The sequence below is a fragment of the Piliocolobus tephrosceles genome, chromosome 7, assembly GCF_002776525.5.
Source record: "Piliocolobus tephrosceles isolate RC106 chromosome 7, ASM277652v3, whole genome shotgun sequence".
In the NCBI taxonomy this organism is placed as follows: Eukaryota; Metazoa; Chordata; class Mammalia; order Primates; family Cercopithecidae; genus Piliocolobus; species Piliocolobus tephrosceles.
In genome coordinates, this window is record NC_045440.1 from 74,519,071 (window position 1) to 74,531,644 (window position 12,574).

At 36.8% G+C, this 12,574-nt stretch overlaps 1 protein-coding gene across 14 annotated transcripts in view; it reads right to left on the reverse strand.

Moving 5' to 3' along the window:
• Window positions 1-12,574, reverse strand: part of STAU2 (staufen double-stranded RNA binding protein 2) — a 346,153-nt gene that overhangs the window by 106,898 nt on the left and 226,681 nt on the right. The gene's annotated exons all lie outside the window — the stretch shown is intronic.

The following is a 12,574-nucleotide window of genomic DNA, read 5'->3' on the forward strand; positions in this document are numbered from 1 at the left end:
TGAGGAAGAAAATTAAAACACATACCTGAGTTAGTTCCTTGTCTTGGTTTTTATTCTATATCTGAGTTATTTCCTTGTCTTGGGTTTTATTCTAATTGCTGCATAATGTCCATATATTTTTATTGTAGAATATGGCCTACGTTTATTTTATCATGTATAATATGGATCTGACTGGAAATTACAATATGAGCCCAGTCTAATGGCTTAATAATTCAAGTTTTTTAAACCACTAGGGTTGTTAAAGAATGGCCATCATTTTTCCTGGAGGTAGGGAAACTTCCTCCTGGGAATCTATAAAAGTAGTTTAGAGCTCAAATCAAGTCAACATAAAAGCCTTATTCCCAAAGTACTATAAAGATTTTGTTATAAAAAATATTTTTACCAAGTTAACCTTGGGGAAAAAGGTTTGACAACCGTTCTAATTCACCATCCTACACTTCCTGAGCAAATTAAAAGCTCAGTCAATGTATACGAGTTCAAGAATGTGGAAGTGTTGTTTACTATGCAGCAACTAGGTATGAAGGGGAAAAATGAAACTTATCACGTAACAGGTTTATGTAAAAGCCAATAAATGCTGACACTATAATAGCAACAGTTCACAATCATTTATGGTACAGTTAAACTATTATGTCTGATATAGTGCTATTATAAAACATACTCTTTTAAAATTTAATAAAATATAATTACCCTTTCGACACCAACTGAAAGTCTGTATGAAAGACATGACAATCTCCTAAATATAAAGTGACAGTAAACACACTTCTATGTCAGCTGACTTACTGCAGCTCTATTCTTTCTCCTAGAGAAATGAAAATTAGGACAAAAATAGGACAACTGCAGTCAAAAAAATAAACTTTAAACTTTGTTTCCATCAGTGACTCAGATACCATTATTGAGAGATATAACTTTTCTCCTAAATGTATACAATTCACTGTGAAGCCTGCAAGTATCTAATAAAACACTGTGTCCTACAGACATTCAATATGAGTGTGTTTACATATATAACTCATATATGAAAGATAAATGTAAAGGTGCAAGTTAGCACACAGCTCCAAAGATGTCACAGCACCCAATGATGTGACAGACATTGCTAGTTGTCTTCCAAAATTCTTCCACAGTAATTCTTAGCTAGGCACTTGGAAGCAAAGAATAAAGACCATATTTTCCAGGCTCCCTTGCAACTGGCGATATAACTAAGTAGACTGTAAAAGAAGGAATTATGCGGCAGCTTCCTGAAAACTTTTAAAAGAGGTTTCAAGTGCATGCCTTTTGCTCTTTTTTATCCATTTTGCCAACCTGCTGTTTGGAGTATAGGTATTATCATCTTGACCATGAGGACAAAGGCCAAAACCTAGATGAGAGTACTGAGTTGGAAGGGACCTGGGTCCACGAGGACTTCATGGAACAGAACCATCATGCCAGCTGTAGCCTGCAAGCTTATGGACCTTTAAGTGACAAAAAAAATAATCGCTGTATTGTTTAAGCCACTGGGCTTTTTATCACTCACAAAATAACCTAATATCGCGAGATTTTTTCCTATTGGCCCAGAATTGACACCAAGACCCATGGCCAAAACCAAAAGAAGCTCCAGAGAGCTGCCAATATTTAGGGCTAGGCTTTCCCCCAACCCGCCTTGTAAAAATCAGTACAACTGATCCAATCACAAAGAACACACAAAGGAACAAAGGATGGGGGGGGGGGGGTGCATCAGGAGGGAATCATCTGGATTGTCAGCCTGATGCGAAATACAGTATTTCCAATGAGTGGGTAGCTCTAAGAGAATAGCTGATAGAAAGTGGGAATACCTGCATGAAGGGGAGGCTGACATTTCACTCCCTGGTGGGAGGCTTGCTGAGAACCAAAACTGTAGGCCCCTTTTGAATAGAAAATTTGACCAAGTTTGCTGTATGTCCCTGGCAGTTTAGAAGCATATGAAAATATAGAAATTGGGCTTGGAGGTATCTGAGAGCTTACTGAAGGAGTCCTAGGTAGGTAGTGTACCTGAAAAAACAACAAGATAAAGGAAGATATGATCACTTCCTACCTCCATGGCCCTTGAACAGCATGAGAGAATCCCAGCAGAAGCCAAGGGGCTACTCACACCAGCCAAAGTAACACTCACCAACATAGGGGCAGAGCACAGACCACTGGTAAAGCCCAAAGGAAATGTGACTTTCCCTCAGGGCCAGAGGAGGCCACTGACTCAAGAGACATGGACATGATGTACACGGAAAAGCACAATGGAGGCCACCAGGAGTGGATGAAACCAGGATGAGTAGCAGCTTCCTCTACCCTAGTCACCCTCCAATCCTCCAGAGCAGTAATAGAGGTAAAGTGTGCAGGAAGATGTCTCCGAGCCAGGTTAAGCTCCCACCCCACCAACCACAAATACAGATGCTGGAGTGACAGGAGGAGTGAAAGAGATCAATGTACACTCTCCCTCCTCTAAGTCTGTGGAGCCAAAATGAATGGCTTGCAATGGAAGGATATGAACTTGGAGTTTGACACTGATACATTACATTTTTAAAAACTAAAAGCTAGCCAGAAAACTATGGAATTTGCCAAAGATATCACAAAGGAACATGAATGGAAGATGTGGCAGAGCACAGGGGAAGGGGGTGACTGGAGAAATAGAAAATCATTCTGTGTTACATCCCTACTGCATTGAGACTGCTCAGTAAACCAGATAAAAATATGTAGGAAAAAACATGAAACTCTTGCTTGAGGACCCAATTTCAAATTAAACCTAATAATATGCTGATAAAAGGCCTTAAGAAAAAGTCATATTTTACATACTCAACTAATGACTCATACAGACAAGTTAAATATGGCTTTCTTCAGGTATATATTTTCTTGCTGGAAATAAAAATATCAGTGTTCATGAAACTGTGAATTTAAAAAAATATGTGAATGACATTTTGAAATTCACTCTTCTAAGTCTCAAAATGCCTCTTATGATTCAAAGCATTTGCAGGAACCAGGAATCTTAGAACACTATATTAAAATAATTAGGGCAACAAAATTCCATTCATTGTGTCTGTAACACACAAATCGTCAGAACTGACTGGGTAAACTCTTTCTGCTAGAACAAAGCAGTGCATTTCTACAAACATGGCCCTAAAAATTCCAATGCACAATGTCATAGGACCTTGATTTTTATGAAAGAAAAGTGAATAAAGGTAACTACAGAAAATTACAAAGAGTCATCACCCTGTGTTTTGTAAACCAATAATAAAATCCTAAGGCCTCTGCAACCAACTTAATAGACCCCCTCTGAGTCAAGGGGACCTCAGAGAAACCTGAAAAACTGAATTCCCAGCCATGACAGAAAGGGAGGTTGGATATGTGCAGTCATTTTAGGCATAACTAACCAACATTAACATTGAAATAGAGACCATAAGACTGATGAAACATGTTATTTGTGGCAATATGATTCTAAGTTCCAACCTGACTCTGGTATAGCATCATATGACAGATAGCAGGCCCTGAAGGAAATTAAAATATTTTACCCCAATATATATTTATATGACATACCTTGAAATGGCCCTGCAAAGCAGTCTCTTGTGGGAGGAACTTGTGCCTGTAGAGAAACTCCATTAATGTGGCCAAGCCTCCCCCTTTTTAGGTCTTTCCTGGGTCTAAGAGTCTGGACTGAGCACGGTGGCTCCCAGTGCTTTCGAAGGCCAACAGGGGAGGATCCCTTGAGCCCAGGAGTTTCAGACCAACCTGGGCAACACAGGGAGACCCTATCTCTACAAAAAAAATCAACCAGGGGTGGTGTGCCCAGGAGTTTGAGGCTGCAGTGATCCATAACTGTGCCACCATACTCCAGCCTGGGTGACAGAGCGAGACCCTGTCTCAAAAATACAAAAAATTTTAAAAATGAGAGTCTGACAACTTTAAGGTCTGAAAAGAGACATTTACCATCTATTCTCTCTGAAGGCTGTTACCTATGAGGCTTCATCTACGTAACAAGAACCTTGACCTCCACAACCATTCCCTTTATCTTAAGCATTTATTTCTAAACTGACTTTGAGTCTTTAGACAAAGCTTAACACTTTCAACCAATTGCCAATCAGAAAATCTTTGAATCTACCTATGACCTGTAAGCCACCCACCTCCTTCACTCTCCACCCAGCCCCTTCCACAGCTTCAAGATATTCTGCCTCCTTAGGTTGAACCAATATGCACCTTCCACGTATTGATTTGATTTTACCTACAATTCCTGTCTCCCTAAAATGTAACTACAATGCCTTGGGCACACTTTCTCAGGACCTCTTGAGACTGTTCCTTGGGCTATGGTCACTCATTGGCTTAGAATAGACTCTTTAAAAATACTTCAGAGTTTAGTTTATCAACAGTTTAAGATTTATTATTTATAAATTATATCATTTTGCTGCCTTTGGTACTCTAAAATGTGAGCAACCAATCTTGATTTTTATAATGGTGTAGAGCTTCTGGATTTATAACACCATCAACTACTATAAATTGATACTTTGTTTCTTTCTCATGAATTTACAAAAACTATTCCACTGAAAGGTGAGTTGTAAATTTCAATATATCAATTAAATAAGATGGCTTTCTTTGAAATTTGCAAATCTATAATTTTTAAGATAAGTTGCCTAGTTTGATTTGTAATCTCATAAACCCAGATGAGACACTATACTTGAGATGGTATACTAAATTTCCTAGTTTGATATGTAATCTTCTAAACCCAGATGAGATATTATACTTTAGGATTCTGATATTGACTTTGCCAGTCTAAAGACTTCCTTTTTTCTGAAGAGAAAATCAGGAAGTATTCATAGAATCACTTCAAATATTCAGAGAATTTAAGAAACAGACAAGGCACTGTGGTTCACACCTGTAATCCCAGCACTTTACAAGGTCAAGGTACGAGAACTGCTTGAGGCCAGGAGTTTGAGACCAGCGTGGGCAACAGAGAGAGAGGAGACCCTGTTTCTATTTGAATGAATGAATGAATGGTTTTAAATTATATAAAACGCTAGGTGTATGAATTTTTTTCATGCTGTTTTGAAAATATGAGGGATCATCCAAATAAAAATTTAAATTTCCTACCCCCAGCTCTGAAAAGAAGTTGAGTCAAACTATTCCCTGCAGAGCTAAAGGTTCTTGATGTTGCATGACTACTAAATATTTTACTAATCTCAGCAGGGAACTGGGTTAACTGCTTGTCTGTCAGATGTTTTTAATGGCCACCCCCTATGGAACAAAAATGAGGAGGGTATAAAAAAGACCTATGTTTAAAGAAAGTTCCTTGTTAGATCATTAAGGTATGTGATACACAGCACAATCACTGTGTTAAGAAAACATATATTTGATGAGTACACCTCAGATTCATTAATTGTGGAGTTGACTTCACAGTAGTAGGTAGCAATTCCACTGTAGGTACTGCACAGAGGCCTTGCACAGAAGAGTACAGGCAGCAAAGAGCTGAAGAGTGACAGTTTAACACTAAATCTTAGGAGACTCAAAACATGCTTGATTCTTGCAGCATCTGCACCCCAGTTGTACAAAGGACCTAAATCTTTACTAAGACAAAATAGCATGTTCTTAGCAAGGCACAAAGCAGCTTTCTTTCATAAATATTGAACTAAATAAGTAGATTAAGTTGGTTTCAAAACGTTCTTTACTACTTTTTTAGATCACTTGATGACATGTAAATTATTGTATTTATTTGAGTTAACTATAGTCAACAGTACAAATCTACATTGTTAGTTCTATTTATAACTAATTAATGTATAAGTAAACAAAATTAATTTATCCACGAAAAGTATATAGAACTGTAGCTAGCTCATGATTAGCATTAATAAATATCATAGTCTTATTATAACACATCCACTCATAATGTAATAACATAAATGATGATATATAATTATTGAGAGTAATACTAATGAGAATAATATCTGTTACTGTCTCTTCAGTTTTTTTTCCCAATCCTTTCCATAACTAACGAACACCACATCCACTTCTTTGTAACAAAAATGTGAACATACATTTAATGTGCTTGGTCGTGTATCAGTGTTTTAGTTGATGCATAATCTGTTTCACTCTAAATGCAATATGCTTGTCACATTAATGCCTCTAAAAGGACAAGGATAAATAAATGAATGAAATCGTATTACACAGACTGAGACACAACTTGGAATTATCTTTTCTCTCTTTTAAAAATCCTATGTTTTAGATAAGCTTTGAAAATTACATGCTTATATTTGATAATCAAAATCTGGCAGTAAAGTATAAAAATTTATTTTTTTGTGTAAGCCATGGATAAAAATTATCTAACAAATGCAACAGATGTGATGTCAGCATTGTTTAGGGGGAAATAACATTCTTAAATAAGTGACAAGCATGTACATGACAAAAATCCTAAACATTTGCTCTGTGCTTTTTGTTTTTTTTTGTTTGTTTGTTTTGAGATGGAGTCTGGCTCTGTTGCCCAGGCTGGAGCGCAGTGGGGTGATCTCGGCTCACTGCAAGCTCCGCCTCCTGGGTTCACGCCACTCTCCTGCCTCAGCCTCCTGAGTAGCTGGGACTACAGGCGCACGCCTGACTAATTTTTTTGTATTTTTACTAGAGATGGGGTTTCACTGTGTTAGCCAGGATGGTCTCAATCTCCTGACCTTGTGATCTGCCTGCCTCGGCCTCCCAAAGTGCTGGGATTACAGGCGTGAGCCACCGCACCCGGCCTGCTCTTTGCTAAAATAGCTTCCATTAACTATGCCAGTGAAGGTCTAGGGAGACAGCTAATTAGAACATAAATTACACTTACACACACATACACAATTATTTTAGTTTTACATTTCCATCAAAAGAAAACACTAAGTGATTTTTTAATAGTTTCATGTCTACCAGAAAAGGAACTTCCCTCTCTTGCAGTGTGCACTCATGTTTTGACATACCCATATACATTCATTTACGTATGTAAAAGAAGCCACATTAAATGGTAGAGGGCTTTGTAAAGAATTAACCTTTTAATAAGAAAAATTCTTTTCAACATTAAAGGAAAATTATGGTTACACAGGTAGTCAGTATACCATCAAATCAATACAAACTCTTCTCTCTATGAGGCAAACTCTACTATTTCTAATGTATTAGAATTCTATTGTATTGAATATCACTTCAAAAAATAGATATCAAACACAAGACCTTACAAATCTTATTATATACTGGCTTAATTCATAATGGCATTTAATTTTTTTTACAAAAATATTTTAACATGGTGCTTTTTACTCAAGAATTACAGATTTTCAAAATGTATAATATATATTTGAATTGAAAATAGTTACATTTATGACAGACCATTTATTATTTCCACATCCAGACAAGATGAAATAGATTAACTTTTCCTTATTTTTCCTGCTTAACTACAAAAAGCTCTGGACGTTATACATAAAATCAGCATAAGGGGATTGTGAAATGTGGAGAGAAGGTGGAAGACTGACTAGGGTCTTTGGGACCCAAGGAATAATACAGTGGTGAATTCCTGAGTTTTCTTTTTGCTTTACATATCCTGGGCTGGGTACTAGAAAAGCCAGCAACTTAAGAATGCCAATGTACCTGGTGATGATGGGGCATCCTACTCCTCCTTGCCAGGGCGGTGTCAGTACAGGCATGGTGGATGGTCAGGGCTTTTACCACCACCCAGCTATAACAATATGCCTCCTCCCAAGAAGATGTCAACAGAGGCTAGGTGGAAAATGTGAACTTCCAGAAAAAAGGCAGCACCCCTATTCCCTAACTGGTACAATGTCAGAGGAGACTTACTGAAACAGAAATTTTAGGAACATAGTACTCAAAATGTCCAAAATTCAGTAGAAAATCACCCTTATACCAAGAACCAGAATAATCTCAACTTGAATGAGAAAAGGCAATCATCAGATGCCAACAAGATGTCACAGATGATAGACTTATCTGACAAGTATTTTAAAGTAGCCATCATAACAATGTTTCAATAAGCAATTACACACACACTCTTGAAACAGATTTTTAAAAATAGTCTCACAAAAGAAATACAAGGTAACCTTGTAGATGGGCTTCATAGCAAAATGGAAAGAACAGAAGAAAGTATCACTGAACTTGAAGATAGAAAAATATAAGCTCCCCAATCTGAAAAACAGAGAAAAACAGACAGAAAAAAACAAATAGTGCTTCAAGGGTCTGTGAGATCAAAACAATCTAATAACTTGTGTCATCAGGATCCCAGAAGGAGAAGAGATAAGTGGGACTGAAAAAAATTCAAAAAAAATAATGTCTTAAAAATTACCCAGTTTTGGTAAAAGATAAACCTACACCTTTAAGAAGCTGGGTAAGCCCCAACAGGATAAAAACAAACAAATCAACACACAATCAAGCTTCTGAAAATTAAAGGCTAAGAAAAATCTTGAAAGAAGTGAGAGAGAAACAACTCCTGACCTACAGAAGTAAAAGAATGACAGTAGTTTCTCAACAGAAACCAAGGATGACAGAAGAAACAGGCATAACGTTTTCCAAGTGCTGAAAGAACTGTCAGCCCAGACTTTTATATCCAGAAAAAATATCCTTGAGGAAGAAAGGAAAACCCAAAACATTCTCAAATACAAGGAAACAGTCTGTCACCAGCATACCTACCCTGAAACAATGGCTAAAATTAAGTTAATAAAACAGAAAGGAAATTATAAAAGCAGGAAGAACAAACACGAAAAAGAGTATGAATATTGGTAAACACAACAGGCTTCCCTTCCTTTTTGAAGTTTCTAAATTTATTTGACATTTGAAGCAAACACTATAGCACTGTCTAATGTGGTTCTAAAAGCATGTAGAGGAAATACATTATAAAGAGTCACGTAAAGAGCACTGAGATAGGCACAGTATAGCTTCTCCGATAGTCTCACCAAAAATGCACAACCTCAATCTAATCATTTGAAAACAGCAGGAAAACTCAAATTCAAGAACATTTACAAAACAAGTAATCGATTTTCTTCAAAACGGTTAAGATTATGAATGACTGAAGAACTGATACTTGATTGGAAGAGACTTGAGAGATGTAACGACTAAATGCAATGTGGATCCTAGACTGGATTCTGGACCAGAAAAAGGACATTAGTAGAAAAATTGGCAAATTTTGAATAAAATCTGTACATTAGATAAGAGTATTATATCGTTTTAAATTTCTGGGTAGTGATAATTATACTATGGTAATATAACCCATAACAATAAAGTCAGTACTATTTTTTTACTTTTCTGAAAGTTTAAAATCCCTTTTTAAGGGCCATTTACAATATGAAATAAAATCATTAGTGCTAGGTAGCCAAGAGCCTATTAAGAATAGAAAATAAACTTAAGTTTTTCTTTACATGCCAGAATTTTATATTTAAAGAGTCTTCAAACAATGAAAGAAGGGAATCTGGGGGTACTAAATTTTCTCTTAATTAGAAAAACAAAGTCAGTGGGGCAATGTAGTACTGTCTACCTCTGATACGGAGAGGAAAAAAGGGTGCAGAAAACATTTCTAGTATAAAGGCCTGGAAACTTGTAATATTGAAAGCTTCATGAAAAAGAGGAGTAAAAGCTTTCTCCTTAAGTCAGAGTTTTAGGGGAAAAAAATAGTAACATAGGACTATGCATGAGAATCACCGTAATGGGGACCAAGAAACTTAAACCAAGAAACATCAATACATGCTACTTGATTTGCAAAAGATAAGAAGAAATAAGTTGGTGCTTCAACTACAAATCCAAATTGGTAGCAGATACCACTACCTATGACAGATTCTCTTTTAGATAGTCCTATTTTTACTCTAGGAAACCATTTCTACCACTACCTCAACCTTCTCCTCTATCATTCACTTCATTGCAAAAAGTTTGCACTAAAGCCACCCTAAGAGGGAACAGTAACCACATAAATACCAACTCTATTAGGTTTATCTGTGCAGCATTTGACACAGAATTTGATGGACAGTCAGGAGAGATTACTGCCCCAGAAACTAAGAGAAAAGGAAGTCCAAGAAGAAAGAAGTTTGGATTTGAGTCCAGCCAGATTAAGTGCTTCAGAAAATAAAACTCAAAACTATTCAGAGGACTGGAAACAGAATCCAAAGTCTCTATAATGTATCATTCACAAATGTCAGGATGCAATCCAACATTACTTGACATAGAATAAACAGAAAAGGGTGATTTATACTCAGCAGAAAAGACAATCAATAGACACCAAACTCAATACATCTCTGATGTTGAAATTGGGGGGATAAAAACGGTGTTTAATGCACCTATGCTAACTATATTTGAGCATGTAAAGGAAAACATATCTGCAATGAATGAATGGACAGAAAATCTCTGCAGAGAAACAGAAACTAATGAAAAGGACCATATAGAAATTCTAGAAATGAAAAGTATAATTACACAAAGTAAAAAAAAAAAAATTTACTGGATTAAGGAGACAGGAGTCAACTGAACGTATAGGTCATTAGAAATTGTACAATCTGGGCCAGGTGTGGTGGCTCATGCTTCTAATCCCAGCACTTTGGGAGGCCAAGGCAGGTGGATCTCTTGAGGTGAGGAGTTTGAGACCAGCCTGACCAATACGGTGAAACTCCATCTCTACTAAAAATACAAAAATTAGCCAGGTGTTGTGGTGAGTGTCTGTAGTCCCAGCTACTCAGGAGGTTGAGGCAGGATAATTGCTTGAACCTGGGAGGCAGAGGCTGCAGTGGGCTGAGACTGCACCACTGCACTCCAGCCCTGGGCGACAGAGTGAGATTCCACTGAAAAAAAAAAAAAAAGAAAAGAAAAAAATTGTACAGTCTGAAACTAAGAGGAAAAAAAATGAATAACGCCTCAAGGAATCTGTGGGACAATATCTAAAATGCATGTAAATGAAGTTCCAGAAGGAAAAAGAGAGAAAAAAGGAGACAAATCATTTAGGGGGAAAAATGGCCAAAAATTTCCCAAATTTTATTAAAATAATAAATATATAAAGGAAAAAAGAGATATACAGTGAGATGAACAGTGTACCCTAAAAGATATGTCCAAGTGTGTAGCCCTAGTACCTTTGAATGTGACCTTTTTTGAAAATAAAGTCTTTGCAGATGTAATTAAAGATCTGGGAATAGATCATTCTGAATTTCGGGTAGACTCCAAATCTAATAACAAGTACCCTTATAAGAGACAGCAAAGAAGAATACACATACACAAAGGAGAAGGCCATGTGAAGATGGAGGCAGAAACCAGAATAATGAATCTACAAGCCAAGGAAAACCAAGAATTGCCAGCAGCCACAAAAAGCTAGAAAAGAGGCACAGAACAGATTCTTTCTCAGAGCCTCTAGAAGGAACCAACCCTGCCAATACTTTGATTTCAGACTTCTGGCCGCCACAACTGTGAGAGAATAAATTTCTTTTGTTCAATCCAATGTGTTTTTATATAATCAATTATGTAATGAATATCTTACATTTAGAGATTTTCCCATATTTTGAATTATTTTATTTGAACAGATGTCAAGTTTACCAGTTAGTAATTAATTAGTCAATTCAATGAATATTTTAAAAGAATTGGTAGAATTCCAGCTTCTGACAACAGGAGAATGAATTCACAAGACAAAGTATTTTGCAGATATCAAAGCATAGACAAAATAAAAAAATACTTGAAGACATCAGAATGTTACCAAAATCAGGCAGATACCAGGGCAGAGATTTCCCTTGAAAGATCAAAATGTATGCAGTAAGAATTATGAGTTTATGACTTTTTGGTTTTGTTCTCATCCTGTGCTTCTTATAGTTCTACTGGTGGAAAACTGCAGTCTTACCCACTGGAGGACGCAGAGAAAGAGTTTAGGTTGGCAAATGAACTAGATATTTTGGGAAGAAATCCTAGGAGAAAGCTGCAGAAGTGGCACAACTTTAAATCTGAATCTTTTACCCAAATTGCAGCTGACTGCTAAACTTCACATGCACAAGGGAGATCTTGGAAGGCCCAATGCAAAAGTAGGCAGAAACCAGTGAGAACTGGTTGAGATTTGAAAGTCTGCTACTTTTTGAATAGAGTGCAGTCCCTAATTTGAATGCAGCTCAAATGATTGAATGCTAAAGCTTTATAAGCCTGTAATATCAGTGGCTGTGTGGCTGGCAGATCAGCTAGAAATTTAGAGGAGGAAATGCCAGAACATAAAAAAGGCAAAGAAAGTGGGCCCCAAAATATGAGCATAAACTCAGACCAAAAAATTGGCTTTCACTATATGATGCAGGCACAGAGGAGACCATAAGAGAAAATGCTGCAGTTATAAGGTAGAAATACTGAGTACAGTATATTGGCTGAGGGATACCATCATGGGGAAGATGAGGCTTGCAGTTTTAGCTTAAGCAACTTAACCAAAAACCAAAACCAAAATAAAAGTATTAATCTGGGGAAGAAATGATGATCCAGAGTTGCAACACGTTATCCACAATGTCCATTTTTCAAACAGAAACTAAAGACATGAAAAAATCAGGAAAAAGGTAAACCACACTCATGAATAAGGCAGTCAACAGAAATTGACTCCTAACGGGTCCAGCTGTTGGATTTAGTTGACAAAAAACTTCAA